At 38.6% G+C, this 25,576-nt stretch overlaps 1 protein-coding gene across 2 annotated transcripts in view; it reads left to right on the top strand.

The window, feature by feature from the left end:
- The first annotated feature begins 3,625 nt into the window (after positions 1-3,625).
- JAK2 (Janus kinase 2) overlaps positions 3,626-25,576 on the top strand; it is a 77,393-nt gene continuing 55,442 nt past the window's right edge. The window contains exons 1-2 of one of the 2 annotated variants that reach the window (XM_087957758.1): positions 3,626-3,950; positions 15,500-15,617. The gene's annotated coding sequence lies outside the window, so the exon portion shown is untranslated. The remainder of the gene's footprint in view (positions 3,951-15,499; positions 15,618-25,576) is intronic. The other variant, XM_087957759.1, reaches the window with a different exon arrangement.

Here is a 25,576-nt window from a genome sequence, read left to right as displayed (position 1 = left end):
ATGGAATCAGTCTATTTAAGCCATCAGTCTATTTAAACCAGTCTATTTAAGCCATCAAGTCATATCCAATGCTCAAGGCAGAAATCCAAATTAAAGCACTTTAGTGGATGATTGTCTATTTCTCACTTTAAGTCATTGGCTGAAGCAGACCCTACCAGTTCTTTTGGCAACTGGTTCCACTGAGAAGCTGCTCATGTAACAGGGACATTTTTATAAAGTTTAATTAGAATGTGTCTTTCTAAATACTAAAATTTGGTGTCCATGATTGCATGCCATACTTGAAACGGAAGACTAATCATCGCAGAATAAAGCAGGTTTTTTTTTTTCCTGCGATGTGATCAATATATTTGCTAACTTACTTAGCTGTTTTTTCTTACTACTGAAAGTTTATGCCTTTCCATAATTTTTTTTCTACGAAAGTTGCTTCCTCTTCTGATTTTGTGGACTATTGATTAACAGAGTTCTCCGTCTTCAGTATCAAAGAAAACATAAAGGACTGGATACACCTTTCATATCTGTAATGGAATGAATGGATGACCTTGGGGAAAGAAAGGAAGAGACAACTAGACAAGAGAGGCTGGAGCTCTCTTAGAAAGTTAGGAAATGACCCGCCTAATGGATAAAGCAGTTAAAAGCGGTGGCGGAAAATTTGTCCTTCCAGACTCGCAAGATTCTGTTAATGTAGCCTAAAAAAAAGTAGAATTAGTAGAATTAGCTCATCTAGTTCTGCCTCCTGTCTGGTTTACCTGGGCGGGCTGACAATAAACTTGGTATACAGTTCAGATTCTGACCCTGGACATTTAAACACAAAGTAAATAGGAGTTTCCTTATCACGTTTCTATGAGTCTCAAAGTTTTTTGGGGGAGAAAATTAAGAATTAAGCAACTCTAGCTTTTTTTCATCAAGCGTTAGCCACATTGATAATTTTCCATTAATATGTATTAATACATATGTAAAGAAATCCTCTGTTGTTGTTAGTATTTTTCTGGTAAGCAGGGCCAAGCTCATAAGATGATATGCAGGTGGTCTCAAATCACTGAACTTACATGGAGATATAAAATACTGAACTTAAGCACCTCCAGACTAAATAAAATATAGCTTCTGCCTCAAATATTTACTTTTTCTTAATTTCTTAAAAGTCTAAAAAGTTAATTTCTTAAAGTTAAACTTTTTCTTTAAAGTTTCTTAAAGTTAAAAGGAATCCTAAAATGAACTCCTTAAGCTTGAAGTCCACAAGTCTTAAACTTGCCAAGTTTGAAGACCCTTGTCATAGAACATAGAATCATAGGATTGGAAGGGACCTCGGAGGTCTAGTAGTCCATGTTTGAAGCAAGCGATTTTACCATCCTGGTCAAATGGTTGTCCAGTCTTTTTAACTTTAAAAAAAAAAAACACTTCTAGTGAGGGAGCACCCACAACTCTGAAAGGCAAGCTTTTCCATTGATTAATTATACTCATTGCTTGTTAGTGTTATTAGTCATATCCTCCCCATCCAGTATTTCCAGTCTGGGAAGTATTCCTGCTATCCTTCACCTACCAGAGCTCATTCTGAATTTCAACTTTTGACTTTCAACTCTACATATTCAGGATAACTCATGGTGACTTGGCACATTTCTTACCTCCAGTATAGGTCCTTCTTGTCTTCATCATTACAATTGTTTGCAATTGTGGTTCTAGGGACTTTCTTTCCTACTGAGTGCCTCCAGATATATGTCCATTTTTTAATATAAAACATTTCTAGTCATTATAGAGATCACTCAGGCTTGAGAAAGCAACGGCTTTTTAAAAAAAGTATGGATATTCGGTTTGATTCTAAAATCCCTCTATTTTTCCATGTTGCTCATTGAACCATTAGTTTTGACTAGGCAACCAATCATGTATTTATCACTTGCCATGTTCGAAATCGGACTGCCTATAAATTCCACTATTTACAGATTTATTTGCATAGCTAACCCCTTCAGTATAGCAATTCCTCAAATGACCAAATCTCATTCTCTTAAAGAGAGTTATCCTTACACATCTAATCAAAGGCATCTTGCAACATCTCAGGATCACAACAAGGCTGAGGAGTTAAAAGGTAACAGATGAGTTGGAAGGGACCTTGTAGGTCATCTAGTCCAGGGGTCGCCAACCTTTTGGACCTCAGGGACCACCAAACTCATAATTTTAAACCCCAGGGACCACTAACCGGTTCTGTGGGTGTGGCCTAATTTGTGGGTGTGGCTTGGTGGTCATGTGACTGGCTGGGCATGGCTTGTATGTAAATATAAATATTTATATAAATACTGATTTTTTTTAAAAATAAAAAAGAGCAACTTTTACCCAAAATCAGGCAAGGCAGGCAGATTGAGTTGCTCACAGAATCACAGATTCAGAGATCTATCTGCCATCGGCTAGCTCAGTCTGTCACATAAAATTTGCTTGCAAGCAAACTCACAAAATTAACTCACAACATACCATGTATGTAAATATTGAATTTTTTTATAAAAAAGAGCAACTTTTACCCAAAATCAGGCAAAGCAGGCAGGCAGATTGAGTTGCTCACAGAATCATTCAGTACCTATCTGCCATCAGCTACCTCAGTCTCTCAAATTTGCTTGCCATGTGTCTGCACTGAATAACAGAACCTTCAGTCCTAAGAGGTTTGGCTGTGCTTAAAAGCAGAGCCAAAGATCTAAAGACGAGCTAGAAAGCAAGAAATCCAACCATTTCCTGCTTCCTAAGCTAATCTAAATCTCCCAGCACAGCAGAACAGCTGATGGCCGGAAAAAGGAAAAATACAAATTTAGCAGGTAAGTTTGCCAGGTAAGGAATGGGTGGGGAGGGTTCCCGTGGGCCATGTGGGCAGCACAGCCTTTTGTTTCTGTGCAGCCTAGATTAATTGCTTTGGGGGGGTGCTCTGGGGGTGAGATTTCTCTGCGGCCCACCAAAATTTTCTCACAGCCCACCAGTGGGCCATGGCCCACCGTTTGGCGACGGCTGATCTAGTCCACTAGTCCATCTAGCCCAAGCGGCAGACCCTACACCATTTCTGGCAGATGGGAGTCCAATCTCTTCTTGAAAGTCTCAAGTGATGGCGCTCCCACAACTTCAGAGGGCAACCTGTTCCATTGGTTGATTGTTCTGACTGTCACAAAGTTTCTCCTTATTTCCAGGTTAAATCTCTCCTTGTTCAGTTTCCATCCATTATTCCTTGTCTGGCCTACAGGAGCTTTAAAAAAATCGCTTGACCCCTTCCTCTCTGTGGCAGCCCCTCAAATATTGGAAGACCGCTATCGTGTCTCCCCTGGTCCTTCTCTTCACCAGACTAGGCAAGCCCAGTTCCTGCAACCGTTCGTTGTACGGTTCCGTGTTTGGCGAAGCTTAGGAAGGGGGAGGGGGCTCGGAGCCCCGTGGCCGAGTAAGCTTCGCTTCTGTCCATTTTAGGCGATCTCTGGCCTATCGAGACGGCTCCCCTTTCTTAAAAGATTTAAGCGCCCAGCCTTCCTTCCGAGCCCCGCTTTCTTTCCGAAGCCACCTGAGGAACGGGCCGTTTTGCTTCCTCCTCCCGTGGGCGGGGCGGGGGGAGGAGCCTACCACCGCCTCTCCGCTCTCTATGGCGACGTAGCGCGCGTGCGCGCGTCGCCTGCGGCTTGCTAACTGCTTCCCGCTCGGCTGGGAACACTGTGCGGAAGCGGTGGCGGCTGTTCTTTTCACCACCACCCCTCCCTCCCTCCGGAAACCAGTGAGAGCAGGAAAGGCAAGAACCCGAAGAGCGAGCGAGCGAGCGAAAGAAACCGAGCTTGCAAGCCTCACTGAAGGCCAAGCTCGGCAGTGGCGGGCGCGCGGGGAGCAGGACAGCAGCAGCTCCTCTTCCTCCTCCCGGGGAGGGAATAGAGCCGAGGGAAACTTGGAGCCGTTTTCTCGAGAGCTTTGGGAGGAAGCCTCCGCCGACAGCCCCCAAACCCCGGGTGAGTTAAGTTCCCCGGGCGCCCGTTTTTTTGCAAGTCTGTGCAGACTCGCCCACCGTTGCAGGAGGAGCGGGTGCGGGACGGCCGGTTGAAGATGCCAGTTTTTGCAAAAGGCAAAAAAAGTTCCCGGGGGGCTTTTGGGGTTTTTTCCCCGCACCACTTCAATGGGAAAAAAAATCTCCAGAGTTGAACTGTTGGGAATTTTTGGTGTTCTCCGAGGTTTTATTACCTATTTATTACCGGGTAAATAATCTCTCTCTCTGTGTGGTTATTTTTATTTATTTATTTTTAAGGCAAACGAGGAGGAAAAGGGCGGGGAAGTTGCCGGTCGTTCGTGCTTGTTGTTGGCATTTTATTCTAAGGGGAGAGAGAGAGAAAGAGAGAGAGAGAGAGATCAGCTTGGAGTTTTTTGTCTTAATTCATCGAACCGCCTACCCCTCAAAAATCCCCCTAGCCTCTGGTAGAAGCGAAACCGAAAGACGGCCTCTAAGGTGTCGGAATAAGCCGGGGATAAATTGGATAGAAGCACCTGGGGTGTCCTTTTTGTCCGCCTTTTTTTGTTTTTAAAAAGCCGACCATTTTCTTATTAGAGGCTGTCAAAGCCTCTCTCTCTCTCTCTCTCTTAAACCCCAAGGATGTTGCTGTTTTTAAATAATGCCCTCCTAAGATATAGCATGCATTTATAAATATTTAAAACTTTGGGGTGACCTGTCCCAGACTTTAGGAAGATTATATTTTTCCCCAAAGATCACTTGTGTGACTTGATTCTGGCCTTTGTCCCCCCACCTCCTCCCCCTTTTCTGCTTATAAAGCTGACATTCTAGAAATGAGTCCTCTTCTCAAAAGGAGACAAAGGTCCTGTGGCTTCTGAGTGGGGGAAGAAAAGAGGGGGTGAGAACGTCTTTTGCTCAGAATGGTTGGAAAGAAGTTGTGGTTTGCAGCCCAATCTGGCTGCACTCACACACCACCATAACAGGCTCTTGGCATAAGTCAGGAAACCACGATATTTGGCTTTGCACTTCATGAGAATCTAGCCAGAATTGACGTTTTTTGGTAGCACCAACTTTAGGAAACTGATGTTTGTCACTGTTTCTTTTGGCTTGATCTGATAGATTTCTTTGGCTACTCCTCTTTTTCATACTGTTGAATTGCAACTCTAGGAAGGTGTTAGTAGTTTGTGGGTAATGATCACAGATTATGTTGGGGATTTAGTAGTCGTTTTTTTTTTTTTTTTTAAAGGATTATACATCTACAGAAGAACAGCTGGTTCACAAACAGCAAAATGAAGTGTGAATGGGTAACTCCATATTTTTAAAAAATTAAAAGCAAGATAGAGGGAGTCTCTGGTAAGGGAACACTCAGGCCTGTTTATAGCTGTGAAGAGAGAAAATATCTTCTTTCCATAGATTTCCATATATGATTTTAAGTTGGAAAGGACACAGAAGTAACTGTCTTACCTAGCAGATGATTCAGATTCATTGTTATCAGATTGGCTGCCCACTATGTTGTAAGTTGCTATCCTCCATAAGCTTATCAGTACAACATATATATATATGATATGTATTAGGGAATAAATTCAGAATGACACTGCTCTTGAAAAATAAGGAAACAAAAAAAAAACATGTTTTATATCTTTTTGACTTTAACATGATTATGGAATGATCTGGGATTTAAATAATAGTTATATTACATCCTGGACATTTAAAGTTCATCTGGGCAGAAGAATGTGACTCCAGACTACAACTAAATGAGGGTGTTTTTTTTTTCTAGAGATGGCATTATAATATTGAGTGGTGTTGCTTTGTTATAGGAAACAATGTAAAATATTCAGATGAACATATTTTTTTCTTATCTATATTAAGCACACTGTTTAGGCCTTTGACTATGTAAATATGTACATACATATTACATATTTATATATACAAATACCTGCCAAAGATCATTGGAGTGTGAGACAAGTGAAGCAGCCATAACCCAAAGATGAAGCACCTAAGCAGAGAGGACTAAGTCAATTTTCTCAAAAAGTTCTCTTGGAGAGGAAACATAAGGAGGAAATCTCTAAGGATCAAAGAAGAAGGGTCATCTGAAGAAGACAAAGAGACCCAACATGACAGAAACATTCAATCCCATATATCAGGGCTGTCAAACTCACGGCTCACAGACTGGATACAGACTGGATAAGTCACTTCTGGTTTAGCAAAGGGTGGGGGGAGTTGTGATACATTACGTGACTATAGCATGACACCATGAGTTTGATACCAGTGCCCTATATAATTACAGGTAGTCCTTATTTATGACCTTCAACTTTATAAGCAATGGCTAATTTGGAATTTTCAGGATGGATACTGAAACAGAAGGATGTGCAAAGAGATACAAGGACTATAATAAACAGCATTGTGTTTATTTAAATTGTTCCTATTAATTATTTACATCACCAGGGGCCCCTCCTCCATCTGTCACAGTGGTAAGGACTGTAAGGTCTTTGCTTTTGTTGGGCAAGTTTTACAGCTCTGCAACCTTTTCTTTCCTCTGCCACCCCCAGAGCTAGGAAGGTCAGATATTAATGAGGATTAGTGGGTACTGAGAACCAGCTATGACAAAAAAGAGAAATAATTATCTGATTGAAGTTAAACTGGAAGTTTTGCAATGATTCTTTTGCAACAATGAATAGAAAGGTAGTTTCTTTGAGCAGTCTCTCTTCCAGGTGTTAATTAAAAACGGAGGTAAAATGAAAGAGAAGGATCATAATAATTAAATTCTCTTTTGTTTTCTCCCATCTTAATTGTTTTAAATATAAAGGATATATAAAGGGGGGGAAATCATATGCCTTCCCTTACTTCTATCCTACCTACAGGTAGTCTGTGGGTTACAATGATAGTTGGGATTGGAATTGTCATGGCAAGGACTGCCTTTTTCCAGTTATATCTACCCAACCTACCAGAAAGGCAGGACATGTTGCAGGTTCCATCTATTCAAGAAAATGTCGGAATAAGCCGGGGATAAATTGGATAGAAGCACCTGGGGTGTCCTTTTTGTCCGCTTTTTTTGTTTTTAAAAAGCCAACCATTTTCTTATTAGAGGCTGTCAAAGCCTCTCTCTCTCCCTCTCTCTCTCTCTTAACCCCAAGGATGTTGCTGTTTTTAAATAATGCCCTTCTAAGATATAGCATGCATTTATAAATATTTAAAACATTTATGACCTTCATAGCATTCCTCAGTTATATGGTTGGCATTACAGTCACTACATATTTTATGCCTGATTTGTCAGGCTTTTTTCTTCCTTTGTTCAGAGTATAGAGATTGGAGAGGAAGGGATTGCAAGAGATTAAACTTCTCTTCTACACATCAAAAGCAATGTATTCATGCCTGGCCTGGGAGCAGCAGTTGCACTATGCAAATAGCTTTCAATACTGTCTTGAAGTTCCTTTCTCTCCATTCTTGAGGAGACAACAAACTATTTCTGTTGGCAATCTCTCCTTTGCCTGATTCTTCCTCCTCCCTATAGAGCAGAGAGATTGGAGAGAAAAGGATTAGAAGAGAGTAAACTGTTTGCTCTTCTACACATTGAAAACAATGCAATTGCACCACCAGCAGGAAAGAATCAGGGAAAGAAGAGATTGCTTAAAAAAACACTCTCCACCCCCCTTTCTCTGCATTGTGGAGAGGTTGGGGAAGAAAGTAAACTGTTTATGTAGCATTCCTACAGTTCCCAATACCAGGCTAAAGGCAGAATCAAATAAATGGAGATGGGAAGAAACATACACTGTAACCAGTAAAGTTTTTCTGCTACTTTAAAGGTCATTGTGTCTGTATTTTCCTTATGTGACTCATTTTGGTTGAAAGTGATTTATATGTGTTAACTAATTGTTACCTGGCTGTTGATCAGAATTATATGTCTTCTCTGCTTTAGCTGCACCTATCTGGAAACCCCAGCTAGAAAGGTGGGGGGGTGTTAAGGGATTTACAATAGGCTGTGAAGGGATGAGTGACTATAAGTGGAAGCTGGGCATGTTTGTAACAGGAGCTGGGAGTAAAGAAAATGAATGTGTCCAACACAGTTGAAGGGCACCCAGTGATGGACAGAGTTAGATAGTACTGAACTCATAGAAGGCATAATTAGTGTAGAACAGATTTATATTCTTTGTTGGGCATAAGTGGTACCACCCTTTGGTATGGCAGAAGGGGCAGAGCAAAAGGAGGCAAATCCACATAAAATGATTTAAAAGAGGATGGGTTTTTTTTTCCTGAAATTCTTCTGTTGCTGGCTACTTTAGAAGTTGTAGGATATATACCAAAGCAGGAGAATATTAAAAGAGGTGTCAGAACTGAAATAAAACAGCATGTTTATTTAAACTGCCTCCATTAATTACAGCATCAGGGGCTCCTCCATCTGCCAGGATGAGTTCCAGTAATGAGTTGCTTTCATTGGGCAGTTTTATAGCCCTGTAACCTCTTTTTTCCCCTCCACCCTCAAAGTTGCTTAGTTTAGGCATCAGCAAAGGAAGGTTAGATATAAACGAGGATTAACTGTCTAAGCAACAGATGTCTGCTGTATACATAAAAGGACACCTTTTTAAATAAGGCAATTTTGTTTAAAGATGCAAATGCAGTCTTGTTGCATTAAGAGGACACATAGGAAACACATCCGACCTCCTTTTTGAATAGCAGCCAAAAAACTTCTTCGCATGCTACCTTAAACAGGTAATTCTGTTCTCCTTGCAAGGCATTATAATGTGTTGTTCATAGGCATTGTCCATATATACTGTTGCATGTAGCAGAATAATAATCAAGTGATGAGGTCATATATGTAGTCATGGTAAACTTGATTGGCTCTTTCAGATGCCAAAGTTCAGTGAATTACTGTATCACCACAGCTTGACATAGGCAATAGGAAGCATGTGCATTTTCATTTGTGCCAGCATGAAGGCCTTGTGTCTAATGGACAATCATTAGCCACAAATACAGGAAACTCTCTCTTCACTAAGACACGTGTAGTATTCCACTCAGTAAGGTCTAATATTTCTGAAGCTTTCATTTGTCTTGCTCTTCCCCTTACCTAGACTTTTGATATGGCCAAAACCTTTCTCTCCCATTTGTTGCATGCTCTGGGAGATAAAAGTAGTCCTGAGGCAAAACTTGGCCTGTTCATTGTATTCCTGATTGGATAAAATATTATACAATTCAAGGGCAAAGGATTTTATTTAGTTCCTAATAATTTAGTTCTATTTAGTTTCTAATAATTTCCCAAAACGAGAAGCTGGGAAAAGGAAAAAATATACATTGACACAGGACATTCATTGCCTGGATTGCTTCCAAAGACAACTGTTAAAAAGACTTTTCTTTTGATTTCAGATAGGCTATACCTGTCCATGAAGGCACTGTCAAATGCTTCCTTTTTATTCAACAGATGTCATGCTGAAGGGCAAAGACCCCAACAGATATCTCCAAGGTCCAGCATAAATCTAAGGCAAGGCAGGAATGAGATTTCTGACAAAAAAAAAAAAAAAACCCTAAATAGGGCAAGGCAGAGTAGAATCACCTTTTCCCAACAGCAGCAGCTGTAAGAAAGGATATGTGCAAGAAACACTTGTACTGCAGGAAATTCTTGCAATGCTGGCTAATTTGGAATTTTCAGGATGGATACTGAAACAGAAGGATGTGAAAAGAGATACAAGGACTATAATAAACAGCATTGTGTTTATTTAAATTGTTCCTATTAATTATTTACATCACCAGGGGCCCCTCCTCCATCTGTCACAGTGGTAAGGACTGTAAGGTCTTTGCTTTTGTTGGGCAAGTTTTACAGCTCTGCAACCTTTTCTTTCCTCTGCCACCCCCAGAGCTAGGAAGGTCAGATATTAATGAGGATTAGTGGGTACTGAGAACCAGCTATGACAAAAAAGAGAAATAATTATCTGATTGAAGTTAAAACTGGAAGTTTTGCAATGATTCTTTTGCAACAATGAATAGAAAGGTAGTTTCTTTGAGCAGTCTCTCTTCCAGGTGTTAATTAAAAACGGAGGTCAAATGAAAGAGAAGGATCATAATAATTAAATTCTCTTTTATTTTCTCCCGTCTTAATTGTTTTAAATATAAAGGATATATAAAGGGGGGGAAATCATATGCCTTCCCTTACTTCTATCCTACCTGCAGGTAGTCTGTGGGTTACAATGATAGTTGGGATTGTAATTGTAATGGCAAGGACTGCCTTTTTCCAGTTATATCTACCCAACCTACCAGAAAGGCAGGACATGTTGCAGGTTCCATCTATTCAAAAAACCTGGTGGGACTAAAACAAGGGCCTTCTCAGTGGTAGCTCCCTCCCTATGGAAAACACCCCCAAAGATAAAATTGCCCCCCATGTTGTTACTTTTCAGGAAGGCTCTGAAGATATGGTTCTGTCTGCAGGCCTGAGGACTTCAAGCAGATATGGAGACAATGATATGATTGTATTGTTGCCACCAGGGAGTGGGAGGGCTGGAAAATGGGGTGTATGGTTTTTTTATTTTGTTCTTGTTTTTATATTTAATGTTTGTAATATTTGATATTTTTTAATTTGATCCAGAGTTACGGTGTGTCAGTTAGGTGGCCATAAACATTTTTTAATAAATGAATGAATTCTGGCAGTCCTGGTTGCTGTCAGTAAATGAGGACCTCACGTGAACACAGCTTCCAACTTCCTGCTAGTTTCACCATTGACTTTGTTTGTGGGAAAGTGGCAGGGAAAATTGGAAATTGTGATCACCGTGACTGTGGGCATGCTACGACGACCAAAGTTCTGAGGACTGTCATATTTCCCTCTCATTCAGCACTGTTGCATCTTGAGTTATCACTGAATGAGTGGTCATAACCTGAAGACTGTGTATAAAGAAAGCAGCCAGATGATTCAGAGAGAGCTATGCAGAAATTGGGTAGTGGGGATAAGAGGACCTGGCCAATGTAATGTAAGGATATTTACTTGACCCCTGTGGGTCCTTGTAGGCCCCGTGATACAGATGATGTAGTTTTTAATATTAAATAGGCAGCCTTCCAAAGAAGAGGAAGAACTGATTTCAGTTTTACAGAGATGGTAAAGCAAACTTCAAAAGAGTTTGTTTATTTACTAAATTTATTTATTCATTATCCAGGCTTACGAACTAGAAATAGTTTTGATCAATTGAAAAACTGAAGTAATGCAGAGTGGTACATTATATTTGCTCTTTAGAGTTGCTAATATCAGTAACACAAGAGTTAAAGTCTGATCTTGAGTAGAATACTTTCTAAAGCATTGTGTTTGGCATCGATGTTTGGCATCGTGCAAAGCTATTAAAATGGCTAAGGTCGCTGAAATCTTTTCTGTGCAATGTTTACATTTCAGTAGCAGTTAATTGCAAACGTTACTTTATAAGGTTCTGTAGTTGGGTATTTTGTGATTGACAAAATATTTTTAAAACATTAGCTCTTGGGAGGGGTGAAATGAAAACTAATTCTGCTATGGGAAAATATTATTTTATTTTTGTGGCATAAATATACCCACAAAGTAAGTTAAAATATTTTTTGAATTGTTAATAGACTCAATACATATTTAAAGCTGATTATTGAGTTTGAAAATAATGTAATTTTGTTACATTATTTGGACTTGCAACATGCAGGCATATTTCTAAGCTGCTTTTAGAGATTTTAGTGCGATAAGAGTATTTTTTTGGAAAGAGAATAAGAGGGTTGAATGAAATACTGTTTTGTTCAGTACTATCAAAGTTATGCTGAATGTCCAGTAGGCGCTTAAATCCATTTTTCTCTCCAGTATCCCATGTGTAATTGAGTCCAGTTAATTTACCTTACGCTCTCAGTAAACTACAATTTTATTATGAACTTGGTAGTGAACAGTATTTATCTTTCAAGATAACATTTGAGATTTTGCTTTTGCTTTGATTGGATTTTCCTTAGATTTGGGTGAGTAAGGTATTGAAACTTTAATTTTGGACTATCGGGTCTATATTGAACCTATACATTTATAGAAAGCTCAGATAGAATGCAACATACATTTTATTTTCTATAGTAAACAAGAAAACAAGCTTATTAATAATAGAATACAGCAAAAAAGTGTGCATTTAGATCATCTAAAGAATTAATGTCATAGTTTGGTCATTGGGTTTCAAACAAGCTATTTTCAAAATAATGCATGTTGCTTAGTCAGAATCATTGGCTCTATTCAATTCTAGCTTTCCATTTTTTGCTAGAATTTTGGCATATTATTCACAGATGTATCTTATTATTTCTGTTGAAAGTGGGTTTGGCTATTAAACTAAAAGAGGAATTATGTTTGAATACAATCTTAACTTCTTTTTCTTCTAAGAAGCCAGAATGTCATTTTTCTGACAAGCTCTGATTTCAGGTCAAAGACAATTCTAAAAATTCTAAGCATACAATTGTCATTGGTCCATTAACATTTTTTATACCTAATTGCTTCCCCTTGATGCTTAATGGGAAAGGTTAGTAATAGGAACAGTTTTCGTTATGAATTATAACCAGAATTGTGCAGCATTATAGCATTGTAAATGCATCAGTTGTCTTGTAACATCATTGGCCTGAAATGCTCAGTCTGTGTCATCTGCCATTTTTTTTAAACAAACTTTATTGATTACAAAACCAAAATATCAAACAAACACAACACACAGAAGAAGAAAGAAAAGAAATAGAAAAAAAGAAAATGATTAAAAAACTAACAATTCTACTATCGACAATCTATGGTTCCTTGTTTGTTATCAATATTGGTGATACATTTACAAATACATCTTATTGCGAATATATAATTCTGATTTACATTTTACGTTATTTACTAATATATTTTCTATTTTTGTTCTATCCAGTCATACCAGCATTCCCAGCTTCTATAATATTCTGATGTTTCTTTTTCCTTAAGTGCTAAGGTTAACTTGTCCATCTCTGCACAGGCTGTTATTTTCTGTATAACCATCTCCTCTGTTGGAATATCTGCTTGTTTCCAACATTGTGCAAAGGTTATTCTGGCTGCAGTAAGAATATGCAGTATTATATATTTGACATTTTTAGGAATTTGTCTATTAAATATCCCCAATAGGAAGAATTCTGGTTTTAATTCAATTTGCTCCGTTATTTCCTCTAACCACTTTTTTATTCTATGCCAGTATCTTTGGACTTCAATGCAGGACCACCACATATGAAAAAATGTTCCCTGTTTCTTTTTACATTTCCAGCAATTCGGATTCATGTTAGGAGACATTTTCGCTATTCTCAAGGGTGAGAGATGCCATCTATAAAACATTTTATAGGCATTTTCTTTATATGCTGCTGATCTTGTAATTTTATTATTCCTTGTCCAAACCTTTTCCCATTCTAATAATGTAATGCTACGTCCTATGTTTCTGCTCCAAGCTATCATGTTGCCTTTGACTACTTCCTCTTCTAATTCCGTCTCTAGTAAATAATTATAAAACTTAGTTATATTTTTTTTATCTGGACCTAATAAAATTTTATCTATTTGTTGTGCCTTAGTATAAATTCCAAATTTTTTCTTGTGCTGGCTATCTCTATTTTGAATTTGCAAGTAAGCCCACCGGTCTACTTGTAGCCCCTGTTCTTGGAGATCTTGCCATGATTTTAAAGTTCCTTGCGCATCAAGAAGGTCTTTGTATTTTATCATTTTATTAAGATCTAGATTATTGTATGCATCATTGCCTCCATCGTTGAGATCCAAATTGTGTCATCTGCCATTTTTATGCTGGTATCCATTATACAGTTTTCTTACTGGTGCCAGCAATTAATACATTGTAAACATTCTGTCATAAATGGATGGTGGACAAACTTTAGACCGGATCTCTGAATAATTTGTAAACAATTGTAAGCCTTAAGAGCCTCTCGAAAGACCTTACCATATTCTGAATAAATGGTGTGGTTAATGATTGCAAATAGGCAAGTCTATGTGACCTGGACATATAAGCTTTGGTTCCAGAAATATATGTGTTTAACAGAGTTATGGTAAAATTAATGGAGAATTTCTGACTCATAAGTTTTCATTTCTGAATATATTTTTTCTTAGAATTGCTGAGGGACAAGAGTACCGAAGAAGATAATTGGTTTTATTTTAGAAAAGTGAACTATGTGTTTGAAGCATGACTGTTACAGAAATTTAAAGGCACTGAGTGATTTAATGGATTTTGATAAAAATTCAAATCATTCGGAGAGATTCAGCTTCAATTAACTTATTTTAAATGAGGCTGTGAAATTCTTCTTATAGATTCCAAGATTCTGTGTTACCCCAGACTGGTATTAAAGCAACTACACTGACATTTGTATAGTTTTTGCTCCTTTAATCTTGCTATTTATTATAACATAGTATTTGTCATAATAATTTATGTGCTTGTTAATGACAAGATTATTTTTCCCTTAAGCAAAAAAATAATCTGTATCCATAAACCGTTCAGTTCAGAGTTGAATTGGACTATTTAGGAAAAAATTGAGTCATGATATTACTTGTTTTGACCTAATTATTTTCAGATTTATTGAGGATTTTTCCATGTAATCAGTGCGCACAAAAATATTCATTACAAATAGAACAGTCTCTTTATATAATTTTAACTACTTAACTTCTAAGCAGTTCTAAAAATTACACTATATAATATTTTCAACCTCTAGCCCAAGAAAAAATAGGGTGATCCTGACTCGGATGTATACAATGAAAGTTTTTTTTCCTTCCACACACTTATATCTGATATATAGTGATGCTTTTGTAGAAAACTGTATAGTCGGGGAGAATTTATGGTGCTTTGTGATATTTCGGTAATAGATAGCCATATCAGAAATTACTGTCAGCTACAGAATTTCCTTTAAAAGTAAGACACATAATTTTGGAATTTCTCTTGAATATGTAATTTTGTGGCTTAAATTTTGAAGTACTGTGTTAGCATTTGAAGGGAGACTGCATTATTATTTTGAATAATAGGTTGCAGTGTGTCCCTTCTGTGTAAAATCTGAACAAACTAAGAAACTCTGTGTTTAATATTGCCTATTTTCTAACTTTGAAAGTAATCTGAGCATCTGCAAAACTAAATCTGGGACAGGGATCTGGATAAGTTTTATGAGTCTGAAAACAAATGACATCTCATGTCAGAACAGTGTTGAATGCTTTGCCATTTTAACTGCTTTAAGACATGTAATATTTGACTGAAAGACTAAAATTCAGCTTTAACTGTTTAGTTGTTGCCATGAGGTAATATCTGACTTCATAACAAACACCACCTTGTATAGTAACCTTCATGTTCAATTAAATATCTTCATATTTACCTTTGTAGCTTGAAAAATTTTGATTGGTTTGATGGTTCTTGTGCTTTGCATTTTTGCAATGTTATAGGTAATATATTCTGTTGTAGCAAGGGGATGTTCCCATAAGGATCAGCAAAGATTGACCGGAATATACAGTATATTACAAGCTAGATCACCTAAGGAATGAAGGTCATCCAAGCAAACGGGCAGGCACCTATATAAAGCAGCAGCAATATAAGAATCTAAATATCTTTTCTTTTGTGTATACAGAGAGCATTTGCACCAAGACAAATTCCTTGTGTGTCCAATCATACTTGGCCAATAAAAAGAATTCTAATTCTAAGAAGATGCAGGAGAAGAAGATGATCACCTTAGTGACAATGGCAAGGTATGAATTCATTCTGTGCAGGAGAAGGCAGTGGTGTAAACCATTCCTATTTACCAAGAAAATCATATGGATAAAAATATGAAATCATTGATGATATATTGCCTGATGATAAGGTCGTCAGGTTACATGGCATTCAACATGCCGCTGAGGAGGAACTGGGGTCTTTTGGAGTAGTAATGGGGTTTATGATTAATGCTTTTGAGATGTCTAGTTGTCGCTGTTGGCGTACAGAAAAACAAAAGCTGACGTTGCAAAGACAGAATTGCAGTAGGAACATGGAACGTAATTCAACATAGTGAAACTTGCTGATGCCTAAGATGTTAATTTGTAGTAATTTCATTTCACACAAGTACAGATGGCACCAAAGCAAAATAAGAGAAGGTAGCTAAATTTGATTGTTAGATTCAATTTGAAATCAATAAAACACACAGGCATCACTTGAAATTAAGCTGTGTTTTCATTCATATCATCCAAATGATCCTTCCCTCGTGATATTTTGAATTATGTAAAGTGCTGCAGAATGTTTTACTTTTTTTTCTTTTATGTAAAGTTTATAAATTAGACATGGAGTGTATTATTAGGTTTTTGTTCAAAGTATTTTTATTAATCCAGGTGTCAAACATACATAATAGTCTTGCCTTCTATTTTATATACAATGACAACTCTGTGAAGTAAATTGGGCTGATAATTACAAACCCAGTTGCAGTTTTAAATGCTGTATCTTTTGTAATGTCTTAAAAATAAGTTCAGTGCTTTCTTTTTAAGCCAGAGCAATAGTGTGCAGACCTGTATTATCTATGCCTGTATTTACCTTTGTCTGGTTTCTAAGCTTTAAAAATCTCCTGTTTCAGCAATTATTAGACATTTAAAATATTTTGTTGCTCCTCTCTGCCTTCTTCCCATGACTAATCAAGTAGCTGCCACAGCATTGGGTTGGTTTATTTAATTTATTTGTATCCCACAAACATATCCTTCCTCTTTTCCCCACAGAAACTTTTGAGGTAGGCAGTGTGAAAGAAAGGTCATCCAGCTGCCTTTCATGACTAAAGCAAGACTTGAACTCATGGCCTCCTGCTTTCTAACATAGTGCCTTAAACATTAGATCAGGTTTTTTTTACCTTCTGTCTTTAAAGTTAGTTCACTGAAGTGGTTGTACAATTACTTCACACATAAATGGTGGTTTCCTTGAGTCTATAATGTAGAGTACACCAACCATACCAGCAGATGGATTTTATTTAGCTCATTAAAGGATTTGGTTCTTTCACAAAAGTGTCAATTATATTGCTGCAGCAACTTGGCATAGCTTGTATAAAAAGTACAACAGGACTCAGACAGTAAGTGAAATCAAGAATGTTGCAGCCCAGTTACTTATTAGGACCAAGTCTCAGAAATGTTTCTTGTCACTTGTGAAACAATTCCACCAATTCCACTTATGCAAACAGTTTCACTAATTCCTGGTCTGTTTCCAATTTGGAGTCATGTGCAGTATCTAAAAGGCCACCTGCTTGCATATTGACACACTATATTCAAATCTTCAGAGATCCATCCTGGTTCATGGTGGTCATTTTATAGTTCTGCTCTTGACCTGGACTTGTTCCTATCCAGATGAGGCTCATACGAAGTTTCACATCTTTATGTCAGCTGAAATTCTTCTTTCCAGAAGCTTTTAAAGTTATTCTATCCACTGTGCATGTGATTTTATTGACTTTCATTATGTTATTGTACGTTCACCTAAGCTTTGAAAGTTCCGTGACGTTTTAGGATATGGCAAATGATAGAAATATTATTTGTAGCTCACAAGTTACAAATACATATCCCTAAGTCTCTTTTGTATACATAGGCCTCTGTGTACTGTATGTGTTTCCTCGGTGCTAATTTTAAAATTGGCTTTCCTCCATATGTTCAAGGTAACTTTCTTACACAGGGAGGAAAAGAATAATAAATTGCATAGTTGTACAATAAAAGAACAAAGCCAAAAGCATTAAAATCACTGTTCACTGTAAACTATCTACTGCAAACATACCTACACTCACTTTACAAGTAAGTTGGCCTGTAAACAAAAGAGAGATCTTAAAATGAACTTACCTGGACAAAGGATAACTCTGTATGTACAGTATATAGAAGAATCATAATTGCCCCCAAGAATCCCAACTCACTTTTCTCCTGCTTATTTTCTTTTTGCAACACACAAAGTGTTACAATTTGTCTCTTTAATAAACCATGACCAAAACATAGTCTTCTGTTGAGGATTGCACTGTTGTTTTTCATGTTCTAAGGCTGTGATGGTGAACCTTTTTCACGTTGTGTGCTGAAAGTGCACGTGCTCGCATGCCTGCACCCATGACACAATGCGCGCAAGACTCCCCTCCTGCACATGCATGCATGACCCCTGCACCGCACGCCTCTGCATGCGCACGCAACCCCGCATGCCACGTGCCTCTGCGCATGCGTGCACATCTCCGCACATGCGCGGCAGATACCCAACCATCAGCTGGCTGGTGGAGGGTGCGCGCGCATGCACAGTGGAGCTCTTCCAGGTGACCTTTTGCGTGCCACTTCTGCCACGCATGCCATAGGTTCACCATCACAGTTCTAAGGCTTTATTTTTTTACAAGTATTACTGCCTAACCCAGGCATCTTCCATTCTGTACCTGTGGATTTCATTCTTGTTCCTTTTGCATTTATTTGTGATAAATTTATGGTAACTATTATTTCTCTCTCAGTTCTTTAACCTACCAAATTATTCTGAATTTTGTTGCTGGGGTTTTATTCCACCCAGTTTTGTTCCTGCAAATTAGATTAGGATTTTCTCAATCTTCAGTCTTTTAATTGCATTGTTTGGACTTGTGTGCTTAAATTTTTAATGTTACTGACAGTGTTTTTATTTTTTAGAAACACTCAAAACAGTTTCCATAGTTAAAAGAATAGTTTATGCAAAATTTTAAAAAAATGTTTACAATCTCAGGAAAGATTGGATTCACATTTTTTTTATTACTGGTTCATCACATAATCAGCCAGATGTTTAAACTGGATTTGGCATTTTTAACAACTTATGAAGTCCTTTCCAAGAATTTGAGATTGACAGATATTGATGTTTTTCAAAGTCTTGCTTTGGTAAATATATTTCTCTAAAATATTTTTCCATTGGAGGAAAATGAAACATTAGCATCTCATATTCAGTAAGAATTTAAAGTGATTAATGTTAGAACAAAAATACTAAGCTCTGTATTCAGAACAAAAATGTCTCTTTAGCTCCCTGAAGAAAATAATTTTTCAGGTGATTAATTTTTAAAATCATATTTAAGCCTCATACTCCTGGCAGAGCAATCGTTAAACCAGTTTCATGTTGTAGCTCTAAAATACCTATTACAGTTTTCTGATCCTGAGGGAGGAGTTAAGTTATATTTACTGTCAAAGGCATTAGCCCTGTCTGTAAATATTGTTTGAAGGTAACTCCCAGCACCATTTTGTGGACATGTGCCAAAGGAAAGATCACAATCACTACACAAGGGCAGTAGGGAATGACGCTATAACTGATACTGTCCAGAGCTACCAAGTGGTTCAGAAGTATCACAGTTTCTGTATTTCCTCTTCTAATTTCTAAGGTAGCTTCTTTATTAAAGCAACTCAAGTAGTCTTACCTTATCACTGAAAGCCTTTTTTGAAATGTGTTCAAGTAAATCCATTTCCTGCTGCTAAAATAGACTTTGAAAATGGTCACAATTTATACAATCTGATTTTTTTCTTAAATGTAATCATTTTTAAACATTTATTATATATTTTTCAGAACTGGACCAGATAAAGAGGTACAATGGAACATTGTAACAGAATGTGTCTTTTTCTTATTTTGCTTTGTTGTAATGTATGCATAACAAATTAATAAATTAGAGAGCTGGTTTTAGGACATTTTGGCAACAGAAGAGTCTTAGTGCTTTTTCGTTGTTGGAAAATTTTCTCTCCAGCATTTGGAGTAGTTCAAAATATCCATCATTAACACTTGAGTTATCATTTCACGTAGCATGGAATCTGGCTACATGTTATAAATAATAAAAAAGTGTGTCACCCCTGTATTTGTTGTGCGATTATTTGTTTTAGATAACATAAATACAGATAGTCTCTTCATTTAACTACCACATTTAGACCCTGCAACTCCAAAACACTAGTCGAGCAACACTTAAGTTTGTCAGAGATTTGCTTAATGTCCACTGCCGTTATTAAGCAAATCATTGGTGACCGTTCAGTGTGATACCATATGGTTTGTCCATTGATTTTGCTTGTTGGAGCCAGTTTTGAAGCTCACAAATGGTGGTCAGGTGCAATAGTGGGATCCTACCTCAGTTGCTGCCGGTTCGGTGGGTGATCGCGTGTGCACGGTGATCATCCTTAACGCGCACACTCCTACCTAGCCAATCAGAAATGAAAAATTGGGAGTGACCCTCCCACCCTCCCATGCGCTTTTCCGTCTTTTATCCTATCAGCTGATCATGGGAGACTTGTTTTCCTCCTCTCAGCTGAGGGAGGCTTTTATTTTTCTTACTACAGGTTTGGCTGAGCGGGTCCGTAGCATACCACCACTGGTCAGGTGACTGAGATAGTCTGTCAGTGTAGTAAATGTGTGTCGGTTGTGAAGCACCCATATAGCAGTCACATGACCATTGTAAGATTGAGGACCAGTCATAAAGTTACTTTTTCAATGCCATCAAACGGGCACTATATGGGGTAGTTGTTAACCAGCCACTGCCTGCAGAGAGATCTATATGTCTGTTCTCCCATGCAACTGAAGAATCTTCTTTTGAAGGTTGAAATGAGGAATAGTATCCAGTTCTTAATTACTTTTAAAAGCTGAGGTGAGTGAAGGGGACTTTATGGGCATGCTGATGACATTGCAGAAACATTGTCTACAAAGTTTTGATTGCCATCAATATCTATGAAAAACTGAAACGAAAATTCATGTCATATCATAAAATGCAGACCTGAATAGTAAGCAGAGACTTAATCTGAAACCAATTAGCAGAATCAATTGTAATTTTTCCCTTTTGATATATTAGTTACAATATTTTGGGTATTATATGTATGATTAAATGAAGTATTTTATTCTTATAAATGCTTATAAATGTACTTCAACCTTTTAGAAAAAGATCATTAACTTCTTAACTGTTCTGTTTGTTTACAAGAAGGACCAAGAACAAACATTAACGGTATTCTGACATTGTTTGCTTTTGCAAAATAAACTGCAAAATTATAACCTGATGATAAAGGAGTAAATATATGAATGTTTGTTTTGGATATAAACAAGGCTAGACTATTTCACGTCACTGGCCAAAGTCTTTGTGAGATAGTACTGGTAGTCCTCTACTTACAACCATTTGTTACCACATTGTAATTGAAGTTACAATGACATTGAGAAAGTGACTTACAACCAGTCCTCGCACTTATAACCATTACAGCATCCTACAGTCACATGCTCAGAATTCACATGCTTGGCTTTATAACAGTTGCAGCATTCCAAGAACATTTGCCAACTTCCCACTTAGCTTTTGACAAGCAAAGTCAATGGAAGAAGCCAGATTCCCTTAATGACTGCACTATTCATTTAAATATGCCAAAAAAGGTCATAACATCAGGTGCAACTTACTTAACTACCTTACTTAAGTATAGTTGGTAAGTCTAGGATTACCTGTGTATCACATTTTTCCTATAAACGCCTTTTACAGCAGATAGGCTTGTTTGCAACAGTAAGATGATTTTTTAAAAAAAACAATGCTAACAGACCTAACTCTTTAGTGGAAGAGTTAACTCATGCTAAGACAGAATCAAGTTTGCATGGCTTTAGCTTTGTGCCTTGCACATATTTAGCAAACATAATTTGTAAACCATGATTTATAGATTAATATAAATACAATGAATTGTAGGTGATTAAGCAAATGATGGTTAAGCAAATCATAACCCGTGATAGAATGTGTGAACTCAGAACTGGATGATCGCTCTTGTTCCAAATTCTCAAATTGGTCAAGAATTATGTAAACCTTTTCAATCCAAATTAATCTCTATTTCCAAAACAACGGAATCAGGAAAGGTTGCTATGCTATGAGGTGGGGAGGAGAACCTACAAAAGCTTTTGTAGATCTTAAACTTCTTATAGTATAAAGCAAGTGTTTTACTGCCAGCAGTTTGTGTGTGTGTCTGTGTGGTGTTTTTTTTTTTTTCATTTTACAAGTGATGTTTACTTTCAAAGCCATGGTCTGTTTTTGTGGGTTTTCTGCTTTCCGTCAAGCTGTGTTGGCAGAGATAACTGTGATCTTCATTATGCATGTTGACTTATATCTAGATTACAGACTAGCTGTCTTTTCAGATATGTGGCAAATATATAGTCATTGCTGGACAAATACTATGTTAAATAAACAGTTGTTAAAACACTATGTTCTATGTTTATTAGTTACTTAACACGTGATGTGTTTCATTTCACATAAGGCTTAAAAGAAGTTTTTAAGAGAATATATGGTGCATGCCATATATGATATATATTATATCACTTATCATTAGCTTGGGGCACAAGGAAATGAAATTAATATTTCAATGATTCCAGAAATATAACTTTATTTAAAGTGGATTCAATTTGATATAGGGGAACTGTATTAAATTTAAACTTATGTGAAGGTGCCTCAGGCATAAATACATTTTCTTTTTTTTTTTTGTCAGTTAAAGATATTTTAACAACAATTTTCAAAGGAGCATTCAGAACTCTCAGGTTGTATCTCTGAAGTTCAGTTCTAGCTCTGTCTTAGGAAACCACTATAGTGAGCTTTCTTAATTAAGCAGAACATCCATATTCAGAGCCAGGGTTATTGAATACCAGAGGTTGGCCACCGACTATAGTGTTGTTGCTTCATAATGTTTGCGAAAGTTTACCAGAACAATTTGGTTATCCATTACTAAAAATTGCAATCAATGTAAAAAGGAATTCGACATGATTCTTCAGTTAGCTTATCCACCACAAATTTTAGTTACTTTTTGCCCAACCATTGAACCTTATTCTCTTATTTATCTACCTACTTACGATCTCAATAAGCAGGTCTGAAGCTATTTTTTTAGCAACTATTTTATGTTAGTAAGCCTCTTTGCTTCTATTTCTACCAACATGTACCTGTATAGACAAATGAATACTTTGCTCTATGTTACCACAACATAGGCATTCATATGGCTTTCAGGAACATCCCAGGAGGTTAAGTAAATGGACATTTGTTAGTAACAAGAGCTTTTGTCTGGAAGTTAGAGTCATGGTTGCCTCCTGGGAGTCCATGAACATTAGTTTTTTAATTATATTCAAAGGTGAGTGAATGTGAAGTTTGGCTCATGATGCTCTCCCTAGAGGAACTATCATTGGTTGGAAGTACATTTCCTCTTTTATGAATATTACTTTGGGATTGGATAATTGTTGGGCATTCACTTGAAAATTGGACAATTAAATAATTGGGTCCTTTAACAGAGATTAGGTAATGGTGGCCCTTCAGATTATACAGGACACAAATTTGTATGAGTCCCTCTCAATGTATACACATAGTCCTTGACTTACAACAGTTCATTTACTGTTCGTTCAAAGTTACAACAGCACTGGAAAAAATGACATGACTGTTTTTCACACTTACGACAATTGCAGCATCCCATGGCCACATGAATTACATTCGGATGCTTGAGAACTGTCTCACATTTATGATGGTTGCAGTCTCCTGGAGTCAGGTAACCAGGTAATTCTCCCTCGAGCCGCTCGGAGCATCCAGAGACTGGGATGTGCTTCCGAGTCCTCTTCTTGCAGGCTGAGCTTTAGATGAGGAAACGCTCCGCCCCTCACGTGACATCGCGGAGCGCCTCCCCAGTCTTTTGCTCAGCCTCGAAGAGTCAGGCTGTGTGTTAGAGAGCTCCTTGGCTGATCGCAGATTCCTTCCTATTTCTCTTTCTGATAAGGTTTGCCTTCTTTCTCCTCCTGCGCAAAGGGTCTGGACTTAAGGGAAAATTTTCCCTCGTCCCTGAGACGAAGCTGCGGGCTCGCAGCGTTTAGCGCTACCCCCGTCCTTATCAGATCGCATCGCTGCCTCCGCGTTGCCTCGTGGCACGCGTTGTTTTACTTTCATTTACTGCTGGATTCCCCCCACCCCAAACGCCCGACCGGGAGGGTTATTGCCCCTAAGGCCCTAGGCGTGCCGAGCTGACCGGCAAAGCCCTCCTTTTCCGTCCCGAAGGCGTCCCGGCCGGTTCAGCTCGCGGTCGCCATTTTGGCTCCGCCTCGTGGTCGGGCGCCTTTTTCTGGTTCTAGCTGCGGTGAATTAGAGCCCCAGGCCTTGGGTCAAAGCTTTGCTGCCCATTTCTTTCTACCTGGCTCGCTCTTTTATCTTAGTTGGCCTCCCGCAGTCCGTTTCGAGCGAAGTTGCAGCCCCCTCCGGTTTTGTTTTCCCTTGTCTGGAGGCCTGCTGCCAGAGGCCCTCTCTTCTACATAGGCCTCAGGCGTTTATTTGACTGATCCGGCCTGTACTGAGATACCAGTTACTGCTACTGTTCAAGAATAAAAGGAATATATTTGCAAAATAATAATAATAATAATTTCTGTTTTTTGTACAGTAATAATTTTTTTCATAGATATATAGACATTTACGGATAACCTGTATATATATTGCGTACAAAAAAAAAAAAAAAAGAGAAAAAGATAAAAAGAACAAACAAAAGAAATCAAAGGAATTACAAATAGAGTATCTATTTTTTCCTGTACATACTATATTATTCAGATACCTCACTGTTATCTCTGTACACTACAAATTCCAAAAGGGGAGAGGGCCAGCTTCACCTTCACCCGGCCTCATCCAGGCCTATTCTGGGCGAGCCAACCGCCTTGCTAGTATTGTTACCTAACATGGCAGACGACAATCCATCTAAACGTCCTTCTTTGAAGGCTAAAGCAAAGTCCCACTACTTGCGCAGGCAGGACAAGGAACCTAAGGGCTCCAGACAGGACAAGGAACCTTCCAAGGCCGCACAACGTGGCGCCTGAGGCGCCACAAAGCGTTAGAAAAAGAGTTCGACCGGCGTTCAAGGGAGTCCCGCTCGGAGACGCCTATACCTCCTCCTCCAACCCCTTCTACCTCTGCTCTACCTCTCCCCTCAGACCCTTCTTCCCTACCTAGGCGCAGTTCGCTTCAGGGTCTTCCGACCCCCGGACCTCCGACCAGACGGACCCCGAAGCCACCTTTACACCCACAGCCGCTGGTCTGCGCCAGGATGAACCCTCTACCTCCGAGGTTCCACCTCACATCAAGGCTTGGATGGAATCAGCCATCCGCCAGGGCATAGCAGAGGCACTACAACACGTGTCCAGATCAGGTTTCTCTCCATGAGCCTCTGAACACGATTCGTTATCACTCAGATCCCTTCCACAACCGGTCCCCCAACTGATCAGGTACTCTCTCAGAGGGATAGCCCTCCACCGGTTGGGGCCCAGATGGAGGAGGAAGGGGACTTTGGGGACTTCAGGGAGGAGGAAGAGGATTCCCGGATGGGATCCTCCCGCTATAGTGAACCCCTCTTAGAGGCTGACATCATGGAGGGGAGATGTCGGAGGACGAGGGTCCTTCCCCGACCAACCCACCTTTGGGGGCTGTTCAAACCACATATGTTCAAGTCCCTCCTCCTTAAGGCCAAGAATGTATCTGGCCTTCTTCCCCAGTCCCCTGCTGAACCCCCCAGTCCAAGAGGGCCCAGAAGACTCCATTTTCACCCAACCAGTGGTGGAAGCCGAGGTCATCCCATCCCTCCCATCTTCGTAGATCTGGTTGCAAAGCAACTTACCTCCTCAGGGACACCTCCTGCTCCATCTAGCCAAGACAAGAGATTCTTCAATCTCGATGCGGCTCTGTCTAATCTTCTGAATATCCCGGAGGTTGATGACCCCATTGTGGGTCTAGCTTCTTCCT

Source organism: Notechis scutatus, chromosome 2 (assembly GCF_049901735.1).
Source record: "Notechis scutatus isolate UNSWTSFEM ecotype Mainland chromosome 2, rNotScu1.2, whole genome shotgun sequence".
In the NCBI taxonomy this organism is placed as follows: domain Eukaryota; kingdom Metazoa; phylum Chordata; class Lepidosauria; order Squamata; family Elapidae; genus Notechis; species Notechis scutatus.
Note: the sequence above shows the minus strand (reverse complement) of the source record. Positions and strands in the feature narration are given on the sequence as shown.